Raw genomic sequence first — 14,978 nt, forward strand, 5'->3', positions numbered from 1 at the left:
GTAATTAAATGGACATTCGAGACTGGCATAAATGCCCTGTTTTCTGTAATATATATGTAATTCTTGTTTTATTTGTTCCAACGCTTGCTATTGCCAAGAAACAGTGATGATGATCATTTCGTGCAACACAGACGGTATTCAACTCCGTTTCGAGCTATGGCTGCGCGTATCACTGGTTTTTCACTTGTAAATAAAGTAAAGTCAATAAGCTGCTGTAAGTCGGCCTACCATTGGCGATGCGACGGAGAACACTGACGATGTCCTGACCCACAAATATTACGCGCGGCAGCTACGTTCACTAGCGCTTTTACTACTCCGGCGTCCGTGTTTTATGGCCACATCGAGGACCCGTTACTTTCGCCGACATCTTAATCTGCGTCCATAAAGATTGTATCAGAATCTGTTGTATAACAAAGCACCAGACTATTAAAGAAATCTATATCCCATGTAGCCAATAATCACGCTTATTGCCTTGCGCTGTCGGTGTGTAAGGGGGAAACTAACCAGAGTTGACCTGCGCCGAACGAGACAAGCGGCATGTGGGATTGGGAGAAGGGGCTTAATTAAGAACTGAGCTGAGGCGAAAAAAAAAAGCTCCTCCGAAAATTAGCAGGGGCGTAACATTTGTATACAGGAGAGGAAGGTCGTAACGCCGTCACAACTGATAACAGAAGCCCGACGACTGTACTCAGGAAGGGGAGCCACTGCAGCCTTTGACGGCGTCCGAGTCAATCAGGGTCACAGCACGCACTCGTTAGCATAAATGACGCACTGCGAGCCGGCATCGTTGACCCCGCACCCATTCAGAAGCACAAGCAGATAAATTGGGAGCGTGGGCCACGCCAGTACAACGACACAGCTTGATGGGCGTTGTCACCGGGCTTTCTTGGCCTTGTGAGCTCCCGGAAACGATGCCGTTCCTCACCCTCGACCAATCTGAGCTTCCGCTCTCCTGCTGTTACGATTTTTCTGCTTTGCTGCTTCGTCTTTTAAGACGGTGGCGTATAGAAATAATGGCACCAATATACCGCGTTGTGATGCTACGCGCATCCTCCGTTCTATTGAGGGGTTAATGAATTGGGCTCTAACCATATCTACCGATACGGTGCAGGTAGTTTGTACATTACGACAGCAGCTTTCCGTTGACGCGATAGTTAGGAAAAGCCCTCCCCCCCCCTTTTTTATTTTTTGCCGTGCGTATGTTAGCTCGTTCTGGCGTATGTAAGTGCTTTTTTTGAGCGTGCGTTGTTCCTAAGTTTCGCCGACCGTCCGGCTCATGACGTCAGTCTACAGTGCGCGCCCATTGGTGGGGGCTTGTGTGCATCCGCCTTGGAGGAGTAAACGCCCCTTTTTTCTAAAGTTGTAGCCGACTATAGTTAAGCATGATGCCTTTTGCCATCTATCGCGATTAAATAGTCATTTGACCCAAGAATAATGAAATATATTTGATGACTTCCTACAAATGAAACCATCTCTTTGTTGTTTAGGTTGAAGACAGGGCGCGCTGGTATAGTACACTAGACGTTGGATTACGCAACGTTTTGACAAGAGAAGCACAGAAGAGAAACACAAAAAGCAGAGCGTTCCGCTGTGTGTTTTTGTTCTGTGTGTCCCGTCAGTATGTTATGCAATCCGACTTCTTGGTTGTTACCGCTTTTCGGTTTTCCTCTTGGGACAAATTTGTGATGCAGTTTCATTAAATATTTAGCTACAGCTATCATTTAGTTACATTATAACCCATACTTCAGTTAAAGTGCACCAACATTACCTTGTACAAAGATTGCCAGATAAGATTGTTTTTGCATGTAGGAAAGCGTACGAATCATTTGTTTATGAGGAGATAATTCTGAACCATTGTTTATCCTAAGTTTGGAAAGTAAACCCACTAAAGTGAAAGGAATATGACCTTATAGCGATGATTCCGTGCGCTGAAGCAAGTTCTATAACGCTAGATCTTGCGCAAATCTTGCTTTGAACCAGTAAGATAGGCTAGAATAATCGTTAGACGGATCTTAGGTGACATTTTATGTTATTAAGCTTTAGAGACATAAAATTTATAATCAGGAGACAGTGTTTCTTTCTTTTGCAACACACTCCATTCACAACGCAGCTCCTATGTATTTTTGTTTTATTCGTCAGGTTCGACAGCAACATCACTGCTAGGTTTGAATGAGACCATATGGTCATATGCCTCCCGTTAGCACACAGCCATCTTTATCCCAGATCGCCAAAATTTGGACGCCTAATAAACTATGACCTACTCTGTACTCCCCCTCGGCAACGTTTCCATCTCCGTTACTCACATGTCTGCGCCAAGTAATGAAAACGAGAGTCGTCTTGGGAGTTGCTTCGCAAATATCAGTTCAAACATTTCGCAAACAGCGCGCTCTGCCCACAAGGCACCACAGAGATGGCATTGGTTAAGGCTCGTAATTCCCCAATTCCCCGTGGAACTCCTGCATATAGCCCGTCATGGAAACATGGCCCGGTAGCTGCTTTGCGAGCCTTCGCCATGATGACTAAGATGGGCTCTCATAATTACGAGCGTTTTATAATTATCCTCCCTGTCCGTGTACTGTGTGATTCGAGTAAAGGAGTTCTTGAACGATACCGTTATCCTCACGTTGTCGCCATGTCCGTTAGTACTGACAGGTTCTCTATGTTGGTTTTTCGTGGTTCCCAATGAGAAAGCAGTAAGTCTTTCGGTGCTGATGACTAGAGCGCTAAACAGAAAAGAGCAAAATATTACGATCGGAAGGAACCCGAGAAAAAAAAACCAGGGGGAGATCTGCGCATCTCTCAGCAGCTACACATATTAAACGGCGGGCAGCTGGTCAGCATTAACTTACCTCTTTGTCTTTTTATTTATGAGATATGTTCATACGCACTTGATTCCTGCACTGTGGCACCGTGCACAGAAGGGCACAGACCGCGTTTAGCTTCTTTACTTTCAATAAAGAAGGTGAGTGGTTTAGAGGGCGGACATAGAAGTAAGAAGCTAGGATCGATACCTACAGCAGGAAGATTTTCGCAGTAACAGTGACAGCGTACCTAACCTAGTAAAGTACGTGTAATTGCAGAATTCTCTGTCCCATGCCGCTGTGCCTAAACATACTGAACTCGCAGTATTTCCAAAGCACTCTTTATGCTCGAGCACCATCTACACTTGTCTCGGTGCCGAACCTGCTTCGTCACTTTGCAGCGTAATTCTGCTCAACCTTACGCATTTCGTATGGGATATTTTACACGCAATTCCCCTGAAATGTGTGAACATTATTTTGTATACGCAACCGCGGCGCAAAAATATGCACCAGTGAGGCACACGCCTTCGAAGCGTCACATTGCGATACCAAGATATTGCAAGGAGATAAAATAAATCGCGCAAGAAAAGCCTGCAGAGTTACGTTGGCCCATTTCTGTGGACAGTTCGCGCGGCCAACTCATGCAAGGTGTAAGAAACGGGGCGAAAACGCCGAAAACGAAATTAGCGCCCAGAGCGCCATCTGGCGCCGAGGCACGCAACATTATCGTTTGTACGCGCAAGGGTCGGCGCAAAGTTGCACTGCGGAACGAGCGATGTCTTCTTATATCGTAGCGGTGATTCGCCCCTGCGCAGTGCGCTTGCGAACGTACGTGGGCAGGCGCCAAATGTGGACGTAAGCACCGTCCATTTAGGCGGGCGCTTAGCGACACATGCCTAGGAAATGCGTCCACGCTAGACACAGCAGCAAATGGATGATGCCGTGCGAGTGATGGGTGTGCGTTGCCAAAGCCGTTCAGGAATGCTTTCATCACGGGCTGTCTCGGTCACGGTATGCCTTTTTTCAGTGGTTTATGCAATTCTCACTGGGCGCAACTCTCGCCCTTTCCATCGTGTGACTGAAAAAAACGTTACGCAGATGTATGCGCACGGGCGGCGATCGTGGCTATTTTGCTCCAGGCCAGTCAACGTGCGGATACATGCATTACTCTGCGTGCGTGTTTGTGCGCTTGCGTAAGCGCGTGCGTGTGGTCGTCTGTGCACGCATTTCTTCAGTATATCTCTTAAGGCGAAAAGATTTCTGTATCTATGTTGGCGGTTGATCTTGTCGAAACTGCGCCATGACGAAAAATGGCCGACGCCGCACTGAGTAGAATCACGTCAAAATATGCTCTGATTGACGTCACATTTCTCAGGAAGGTTCCTGCAAATAAAGTAATTTAGTGGCTTTTAAAAGAAAATTTGCTACATTTAGGTCTGGGTGGGAGTCAAGGCCGCGCCTCCGCCGTGCGAGGCGAGTACGCTTCCCTGAACCCGCGGCTGCTCCACGGCTCTCGCTCGCTAAAGGTGTGGCTATAATACGTGCGTCATTGGACGGCGCACGTGACTGTGCGGAAGAGGTGGCGCCACGTCACGATTGCATAAAATGAGCGCGTTGATGACTTTCTGAGGTCTACAAGCGGTACAATGCTTTCCCATTCCCACACGTAAGCAGTCCTAAATGTGCGCCGAACTTTACGCTTAGTAATAGCGAGGACGGCCGCGTAAGTACGCCGCTGCGGAGGAAGCGCGTGCCGCTGCATCTGCACGAGCACGAAGACGGAGATACCGAACTGCAGAAGCAAGAAGCGGAACAACGACAGGTACGACGAGCGGAAGCCGAGCGACAACCACCCCGACTGTATAACTTCAAGTATTACCAGATGTGCAGCAGGCTTTCGCCTGCTTGTGTTACAAGAGTGTAACAACTGAAGATGTTGTGCCTATATATATATATATATATATATATATATATATATATATATACATACATACTGGGTGTTTTTATATATTTACAGAATTTTTATTAGACGACCGCTACAGGTTTCACCATTATACTTCTTGAGCTGGATTACGCTCAGAGGCTCGCATTTCTACGAGAAATTAAAATAAGTATTTGACTAGTTAACTATAAACTAATTACATTGCAGTACATATTAGAATTTGTGACTTGCATCTGGTGGCTTTGAAAATCATATCCACCGAGAACGAATTCTGCGGATGACACCGTTTTCGAGATATACGTTCCCAATGTTTGCGATGAAAGGCATTGGTGCTTCTAATAACTTTCAGCTGCAATGTATAGAAAGCAGTTTCGTGAAAAAAGTAAGTGGAAGAACAGCGCATTTTTACCACAGTTCTGACTTTGCTTATCTCAAGAGTGGTGCTAGTTACAAAAATTCATTCCAAGTGGAGGTGCCTTGTGAGATCACTGGCTTCCATTCGTGTCTTTCAATATTCTTCCTAAAGTAATTAGTTGAAGATATGATCAGTGAATTTTTGTTACTTAGTCACTTCTGAATTTTTACTTTTTAGTGAAAGTAATGTGCCTCTCTTCGAGTGATCCAGATTACTAAGCAGATTTGTGATATATGCCACAGGCAATTAAACAAAATTTTGTTCACGTTGAAGGAATGCACCTGATATATATATATATATATATATATATATATATATATATATATATATATTATAGTGCTTGTTCTCTAATGAATAACTGCAGTTTCGGGAGTGGTGAGGTGGGGCATACTGCGAAGCTGTGATTCGACAGTTCGCGCAACACTGTAAACGTAGTAAGTACAGAACACATAGCTGTAGATTGCCAATCGAAGGTTCCACCACTCAGTCGCTCCGCCGATGCTACAGCAGAGAGAGAGAGAGAGAGAAAAACTTTATTGCTGCTATCAAGGGGTTTAGCGGTGAGCCGTCTTGCGCTTGCTGCCTGGCTCTTCAGCACGGGTGTGCCCCTATTCCAGGGCTCCACTGAGCCTGGCCACTTCGCACGCGTGCTGCACCATTGCCCTTTGGGCGGTGAGCTCGCTGCTGGTGAGCAGGCCCTCCCATTGCTCCGCACTCGGGTTTTTATGTTTATGGAATGTGTAGTTGTGCTTACATTCCCATGTTATGTGGTAAAGAGTTGGTATTTCTCCGCACCATGGGCAGGAGTTTCTGTATTGTGTCGGGTACATTTTACTTAGTATGTGTAGATTATAGAAAGTTCCGGTTTGTAGCCTTCTCCAGTCGGCTGCTTCCTGTTGTGTAAGTAGTGTGTGTGGCGGAGGATATTTGATTCTCTGCCCTCTATAGTAGTTTAATATTTCCGCACACGTCGGCTCCACCGTTGTAGGGTTCTCGAGAGGCTCTATCTGTCCAGCTCGGTATGTGATCTCGCGAACTAGACTGTCTGCTCTCACGTTCCCTTCTATCCCGGTATGGGCCGGTATCCAGAAAATTTTGTGTTTAACTTTATTTCCGAGGGTTCCTGCTCCGAGGAGGATTCGCAGGGCCTCTTTACAGACTCTCCCCTGCATGTAATGCCTGCATGCAGCTTTGGAGTCTGTTAATATGGTTAATGATCTGTTACTTCGGTAGCCTTCGGTCGCTGCAAGCGCTATGGCGACCTCTTCCCCCTCCGCTACCGTGCAATTCCTTATGGTTGCGCAGCTGATTGTCTCTCCCATGTAGTCTACTACAGCCGTAGCTACTCTGTGTGTTCTAGTGTGCTTGTCCCACGGGTATAGCCCTGCATCCGTGTACACCGTGTTTTCCTGTGTTGCCAGGTGGCCTTTCACGTAATCTGCCCTTGCCTGCCTTCTGGCTGCGTGTAGGTTCGCATCCATGTTGCGTGGAATTGGACTTATTCTGAGGGTTTGTCTGACGTTGTCTGGGATGTCTGCCTCTCTATCTATTGCCCCTTTCGTATCGTATCCTAGTCTCTTTAGGAGCATTCTTCCTGTAGCCGACTGCCAAAGTCTCGCTATTTGTGTGTTTAGTTGCGCTTCTGCCAGCTCGCTGAACGTGTTGTGTATTCCTAGCTGCAGTAGCTTGTCGTTTGAAGTATTCCTCGGTAGGTGTAGTGCCGTTTTGTACGCCTTCCTTAGTATGGTTTCTGCTTGTTCTCTTTCTAGCTTGTTCATCAAGTGGTAAGGTAGCGAGTATGTGACTCTGCTGACCACTAAACTTTTAACCAACTTGATCGTGTCTGCCTCTTTCATGCCATGTCTTCTATTTGAAACTCTCGTAATCATCCTGCTTACTTGATCTGTCGATTTTTGGAGTAAGCTAATTGTGTGACTGCATTTTCCGCTGCTTTGCAGCCACATTCCTAGAATTCTTATCATGTTCTTTTCCGCTATAAGCTGGCCCTCTAAGTTTATTTCGATTTCGGCCTTGGTGGGGTTCTTTCCAATTCTGAGTATTTCCGATTTCTCTGTGGAGCAAGCCAGGCCTCTTGCCTTAACAGTTTTCTACGCGGTTTGCTGCCTCTTGCAGTTTCTCTTGCTTTTGTCCTAGCGTTCCTTGGTCGGCCCATATTGTGATATCGTCCGCATACATTGCATGTCGTATGCCCTCGATTTCGCCTAGTTCCCTGGCCAGGCCAAGCATCGCAATGTTAAACAGTATGGGTGAAATGACTGAGCCCTGTGGGGTACCTTTGCTTGGGGTGACAAAGGTATCGCTTCTTATATCCCCTAGTCCTATTGTGGCCGTTCTTTTTGCTAGGAAGGCTCTCACGTAGTCATGAGTCCTCTTCCCAGAATTTATGTTTTGAAGCCCTTCCATTATTGCCGCGTGGCTGACATTATCGAAGGCTCCCTTGATGTCTAGTGCCATTATGATGTTTTCTCCTGTCTTGGGTGCTTTGCTTAGGACCTCTTCCTTAATCTGTAGGAGGACATCCTGTGTTGATAGCTTTGCTCGGAAGCCAAACATACTGTGCGGATACAGTTCCTTGCCTTCCATGAGTTGTTGTATTCTCTTTGTGATTATTCTTTCGTATAACTTTCCCAAGCACGAGGTGAGGGAGATTGGTCTTAGGTTTTCTATCTGTAGTTTCTTTCCTGGCTTCGGGATCATTACGACCTCGGCGTGTTTCCATTCCTCCGGGATCGTTCCCTCGTTCCACAATTTGTTTAAGTAGATTGTTAATTGATCTATCGCCTCCTCGCTTAGGTTGCGAATGAGGGAGTTGTTAATTTTGTCTGCTCCCGCTGCTGTGTTTTTGGTTAGGGACCCCAGAGCTGCGTTCACTTCTTCTCGTGTGATTGGCCTGTCCATATCTGCGTTTTCTTCCCCCTGGTATTCCCCTTTATATTCTTCGGGTCTTTCCTGTCCGTAGCATTTGTTTTTCAAGGCCTCCATTAGCTGCTCTTCGGTACCATCGTACTGGTGAATCAGCCTCTGGATTGCCTTGTTGCTCTCTGCCTTTGTTTTCCCTGGGTCCATTAATGCTTTCAGAATGCGCCACGTTTTGGCCGTGTTCAGCGTACCTTGTAGCGAACTGCTAAACTGTTGCCAGCTTTGCCTGGCCAGTTGCGTTGCATATTCCTCTGCTTTTGCTGTGATTTCTGCTATTTTCTTTTTGAGTTTCTTGTTAAGCTTTTGTCTTTTCCATCTTTTAGTGAGCCCACGTCTCGCTTCCCATAGCCCAAGCAGACGTTTGTCCACCTCCGGTACTTGCTCCGTCCTATCTATTTCATGCGTATATGTTTCCTGTATTTGTTTGAGCTGCCGACACCATTCCTTGATGGATGTGATCTCTCCCTTTAGTTGTTGACTTCCTTGTCTGAACGCGTCCCAATCTGTTAAATGGGCCAATCCTATCTTTCTCTTGATTGTTCCTGCTTCTATTGACATTCTTATGATGTAGTGATCGCTGCCTAGGTTTTCTAGCGTGTTCTCCCATTCGACCTGGCTTGCTCCTTTCACAAAGGTTAGATCTGGGCAGGTATCTGGGCTTACGCGATTCCCTAGTCGCGTAGGTTGGTTTTCGTCTGTGAGTAGCTCACATCTTATCCTTTCCGCCGCGTCACTTATCTTTTGTCCTTTTCGTTCTGCCTTCTGGTAGCCCCAGTTCGGACTTTTGGCATTAAAGTCCCCTGCTATGATGAGTGTGTTCGATCTGGCTAGTTTGTCTGCCTCGGCAAACAGCTTCTCGAAATCTCCATCTTTTTGTCTAGGGGGGCTGTATAGGTTTATTACGAACGTGCTTCTCCCTTTATATTTCTTTTTGGGTATGATTTCTGTGATCACGTGTTCGATTTTTGTCCCCTCAATCTCCTTGTGTGCTATGGTTACTATCTTATTGCTAATGAGGGTTGCGGTCCTTCCGCTCTCTTGGCACGTGTATCCCCTTAGCGTGGGTGATATGTTGGTTTCCTGTAGCATGATTATGTCTGGTTGTGCTCCTTTAGTGTTAATAAACTGCTCTAAGAGGCCCTGCTTCCTCCGATACCCTCTACAGTTCCATTGCCATACGTTTAATAGCATACGTTTAACATACGTTTAACATACGTTTAACAGCAGAGAAGAATACTGTGCCTGAAGAGCGCAGTGACGTGGCCAGCGGCTGTAACTGGCTGACGCGTTGTAATTGGTTGATGCCACTCTCTGCTGCATACGAATCAAAGCGGAGGTTTTACTCTGACTCCAGGGAGACACACGCCTCTCAAAGGAAAACTACTTTGTCGCACCAGTATTTGGACGCGAACTGAGCTCCCGAAAGGACAACATACATGAACACGAAGCCATTAAAATAGTTCGCACTCGCACAATCTAAAGACGACATAAATGCTTCCGAGATTCAAATAAGATCACAAAATGAAATCATGCCACTGTGACGCCCATTGTACGTAAAGAATACAAGTATCTTTACTTGCCGTTGAAAAGATGTCACGAAACGTCACTGCCTACCCATGCCTTATAATTATTACCCCAAGTATCGCTCCCTTGAAACGTTTCATGTCAAGCCGCCTCTGACCTCCTTCCTAGCGCCTTGTCATGGGAATAAATGCCAAAATATTTGACAGAAGAAAGTACGCCATGTCATGAACCAAACGTATTCTTGTGCTACGAAATATCGAATTATACCGGATGGTCCTGAGATGCATTTCAATTATTTAGAAACAGAAGGAAACATACAGGGGTCTTCTTCATTTCTAGTTCATTAAACAATGTGCAAGTACAAATTTAAGATCGGGACCGTTTTTCAGCATAATCATAAATATAGCTCTGCTTGACATACTGTGATATAAAGGATACAGACCGAGATACGGTGTCTCAGAAAGGCTGGCCAACGTTTTGATAGGAGGACCTATAAGCCCTTCTACTGGCCAGCCTTTGTGTGGCACCTTATCCTTGTTTATAACCTTTATAGAACAGTGTGCTTCTCCATCTGTCATGCCCATTCTTCATTTTTGATCTCCCTGATATACTATCACAAGAGGGAGTTTGCATGGCCAGAGCCCCATAGCGCAGCGTCATTGATCTTCCCAAAAGGCAATCGAGTCCCGGGCAGTTTAAATGAGTACAATGTTTATACACATGGCATTAAGGACAGTTACAACAGATCAGAGAGCAACAATGTTTCCATGCGGTTCCGCAATGATGCTTCGACCGCAAAAGAACTTAGTTGTCTTCGACTATTTGAACATTCGTTTCGCAAAGGCATCTGAACAGTCTATTGGTTGAGTTTTGCAGATACCGCAACAGATGCGCTGACCCGGAGGTCGATTTCAGGGAACGGGAGCAGTGATACTCATGGTGGCATTACAATGAATAGTGCGTGAAGTCGGCGTATGTGTGCGGTGCTTGCTAAAGTTATTTTGATTTATTGCCCTTCATGTCTAAGCTCGTACCGCGAGCCCTCATTCGATGTCAGGCCGAAGTGAGCCTCTCCAACATTTTTCCTTTCCCAAAATTATTGCCCCTTTTAGTCTGATGAAATAATCTCATCGGTGCCGCACTCGGTCCTTAACTGTCGTATTTAGTTGCTAGGAGTCGCGTTTGTTCCCATTTTTGATGGCCTTCTGTACCTGCACAGAAGAAAATAATTAATATTTGAACATGTGTTCAACTGTAACGCTTGAAGTGGGATATTACATTTGGACTTAACACAACGATTAGCTCGTAACATTTAAAAATATCCCCATATAGGCAAAAGGACTACTTTCTGAATGAAATCTGTTGGATTTCAAGAAAAGGAGCTGAGTAATTTTATGTGCAGAACTTCTATTTAGACCTGCAGCTTTTCTTGTAAAAGAGAGCTGATAAAAAGAGCGAAATCACAATTCCCAAGAAAGGATGTAGCAAAATATCAAGAAGGCTTTCCTGTAGTTTGATGTTTTTGTGTACCAAGAAGTCATTCCCCTGTTACCCTTTCGCTAGATGCGACGAGTCCCTATATCTGTTCAGCAGTTTACTGTAATAGACACTGAGCATTCATTTCATAAAACAAAAAGAATGCAAAAAGCGAAAAGGAAGTAACTTTTCTAATAGTGCGCGAGAGGAAACCGATGCAAAATTCCTCTATTATGCATGCATTCGTCAGCTTTCTACATCGCGACTAAAGAAAACAAGAACAAAAGAGCACAAAAAGTTTGACGCAGATTTGTAATATATCATGCAACAAATATCAAAGGAATCATCACCAGTGAACAAACACACACAGGCACCCCCAATGCACGCTTGTACTGACAAAAAGAACAAAAATTCGCGATCTTCAGTAACCAGGAACACTGGAATATACAGAAATACTTCAGGAAGAAAAAGAAATAGCTAAAAGCCACAGCTACAGAGACCCAGCGGCGGGTGAACGCACTGAAAATGGAGCATTACTTTTCTTTTTCCCTAGCAGTACCAACGCATTTAGAGTTGTACTGAATGAGAGTTCTTTATTCGTGAACCTAACTGAACAGTGATGCAAAAGAGATGGCCCATTTCATAGACGTCACACCAATCACTGTCCCAGCTTATGCACAGTTTTATATACTGTCATGTTTGTCAGCAATCCAAATTTACATCCTAATCGTTCTTTTTTTCCAGAAAAACGTTGTCATAGGGTAGCTATAACAATGACTTCATAGAACGTTGGAGGCTCGGTTTTTGAACTCAGAGACCAGTAGCAACAACACTTCGCAACGTACGTGTTTGCGTTCTGTAGTTTTTCCCTTTTGATCCTATTGCTGCCGGAGCTTGAACAGAAGCATTCTCATATCAAATAGGGCTACTCTCCTGTTATTTTTTATATATATGTATGTATATTATTGAGAACTGTAAGTAGACATATTTTTGATGTTATCACGAGTAACCTTTTTGGTGTACCCAGCTTTCGCAAAGTTGTAGCGTAGGCAGCCAGTTTACTGCACAGGAAGACAGTTTGTCCATTGTTTTTTACGCACGTGGTCTGTAACAAACTTCAGTATCGACAGATATTTCTGTTCGTATAACAGTTGCGAAAAGAAACCAGAAAGTTCTTCAGTTTTGTTTACGCATAGCTGCTACCTGACTGCGTATTGAACACTTTACGCAAGTACGAGCACACGTATCCATAAAACCTCATGTATATCATTATTCTTTCAATGCGGAGAATGGCACGAAGCAAACGAAAAACTGCAGCTAGGACACAGGTATAAAACGTCGGCATTGCCTTCCAGAAATAAACGCCTGAGCCAGGCTCGAATGTTAAACCATGGCCGTGGCTGAGAACACCGGAGCGATGGTCATGACACGAGATGTTCGCGTTACGTATGTCAAGGTAAGTGTACGACATTGTTTGCCCAGCCGATATTTTTTTACCTATTTTGGGTAACTTGTCGCACAGACTGCTTGACAAAAAGTTATTTAGCTAGTAAACGTAAAACCGCTTAGTTTGCAAAGTCAAGTTTCGCGGCGAAGAGAAATATTACTTAGAACCTGCAATTATTAGCAGCGGCAAGATTGAGAAGTTCATTGTTGTTATTATTATTATTATTTTAAGTAGTAGTAGTAGTAGTAGTAGTAGTAGTAGTAGTAGTAGTAGTAGTAGTAGTAGTCGTAGTAGTAGTAGTAGTCGTAGTAGTAGTAGTAGTAGTAGTAGTAGTAGTAGTAGTAGTAGTAGTAGTAGTAGTTCTGGTATAAACCGAAGCCAGTCAGTGACCCTTCTGTGGCCGTAGCAATAGCAATACTTTGCAGGTTACAAAACATAACATTCACAATACATTGGTAGCTTATTTGAGAAAAAGACACATGTGAAGCACCTTAAGTAACTCGCAGTGCGTTTCAGGCGTTTCCTTGTGAAACAGACCGCCATTTTCGGAATCTGTGTGCCCTTTTCCTCGCCCTCCCCTCGACATAAAGCGCCGAAGCCTATATCTTGAAGACGCTATAGGGCTGCGAAAAACACATGCATAGTTCTGGTGTGCGCATCTGTTGAATTTCATTGGCATCCCGTTCATTACGCTGTCGGAATGTTTTCCCTCAGATTCAACTTTGTTTATAAGGCCTTGAGCAAGTGCCTAACTGATTCCGATTACATGTTTCATGCACTTCGGTCCAGCACATGGGTTTCCTTACCTGATCAATCGCTGCACTCCCCATGCCAAACACAGAAACTGTTGCAATCTGTATTTTGCTGCTTACCTCGCAGTTCTTGCCCTATTTGGACGTCGAAAAGCATCAAGGCCAAACGGTTCTCACTGGTATTATTGGCGGTTTGACAATGCTTATCATCGAAGCACTCAAGCTCAAGTATGAAAGCTTTTCTATCTTCGCGCTGAAGCTCCTACACATGCATAGCAGACAGCTGGATGCGTAGCAAACGTGCCTCTTTACCTCTTTCGGAGCAGATTTTCTGGTTCCAAATATGAGAAACTTTTTGGGCGCCATGAAGAATTAAATGCGTTTTGCGAAGGCGCTTGGAGTCGTAGACCCAGTCTGAACCGAATTTGGCTGCCGGTGACTTGAAACTATTTGAGGAGACGACAACGCATGGTTCAGTTCGTAATTATTTGTGAAGGGTTACTTAGGCGTAGACACTTGACCGGCCGGCCCCCAGTGACCTGGTTACCTCGCTCCACCTGTAGCCTTCGCTAGTTGCGATGGCTCCTGATAGACCCTGCATGACTTGTCGAGCTACTGTAATGAAGCCGACGTGAACGAATTAACGCGTCGAAATAGCCTTCCAACTTAACGAGTGTACGATGGCGTGTTGGTGGTTGATGAAGTCGAGAGTCTGATGAAATATGGACTGGTCAGGAAGGGGAAGAACAAACTTTAAAAAGAAGACACTAGCCGGAGTCGTCTTCTCCTATCTTCCTTGGATCATGGTAAAAAAGATACCAATGAAGTGAAGAAATTTGTTGCAAAAAATTTCATGTAGAAGTTCATCGGGAGCAACGCTATCGTGTCGGGGCTTAAACGTCAAGTTTTTAATACTTTCTTAGCCTTGTTCGGCGTTTGTGTTGTTTTTCTTTTTCTTTGGCTATGGCTGCTTCGAGTTGCACAATGTACGGCCACCGTTGTAAATCGGCTCGCTTAAAAAGATGCTCTTGATTACTTTCTAACATCAGAGAAAGGCTTATTTGATTCTTGATAGTTTCTAGAAATCTTTCTAAACGCTCTGATCTGTTAACAATCTATCAAGAACAGAAAATCAATCTCTTAAAGCGCGCAGTGAAGCATCAACAAAGTCTAATGTATATTTCACATAGTTTCAGCGTGCCATCACCATGACTATATCGCAGCAAACCAATAAAATCCCCCGCTGCTGTCACTTTAAGAAGATACACCCACTTGCAACGCCACTCAGTCTGATAATATCACGACCCACACACTGAACGATATGAAAGACCCAGGAATACCGCGGAAAAAATATGTCGCGAATACATATTACATATGGTTTTAGCTTTACTCTACTCATCATTTTTCCTCCGCTAAGTGCAACTTTTGTAGAGCCAATGGACGGCGTGTTCGGGGTTGAGCTGCCCAACGGAAGTTGGTCCGGAAAAATGGGAATGCTCGTTAGGAACGTGAGTATGCTTTATTCCTACGCAGCAAACTCATTTCGTTATTTTTGTGTTTTTATGTTTACAACGAAGGAATTGTCAACGTTTGCCTTCTCCCGCATAACAAGAGATCAGTTTAATCAAGGAGTAACCATAGGCGCTACGTTAATATACGGCTCAAAATATTGTGCCACAGC

The 14,978-nt window shown here is 44.7% G+C and overlaps 1 long non-coding RNA gene across 1 annotated transcript in view; it reads right to left on the reverse strand.

The window, feature by feature from the left end:
- The window catches only part of LOC140216107 (uncharacterized), a 291,638-nt gene that overhangs the window by 179,971 nt on the left and 96,689 nt on the right, over positions 1-14,978 (reverse strand). The window lies entirely within an intron of this gene.

Source organism: Dermacentor andersoni, chromosome 2, assembly GCF_023375885.2.
Source record: "Dermacentor andersoni chromosome 2, qqDerAnde1_hic_scaffold, whole genome shotgun sequence".
Lineage (NCBI taxonomy): Eukaryota > Metazoa > Arthropoda > Arachnida > Ixodida > Ixodidae > Dermacentor > Dermacentor andersoni.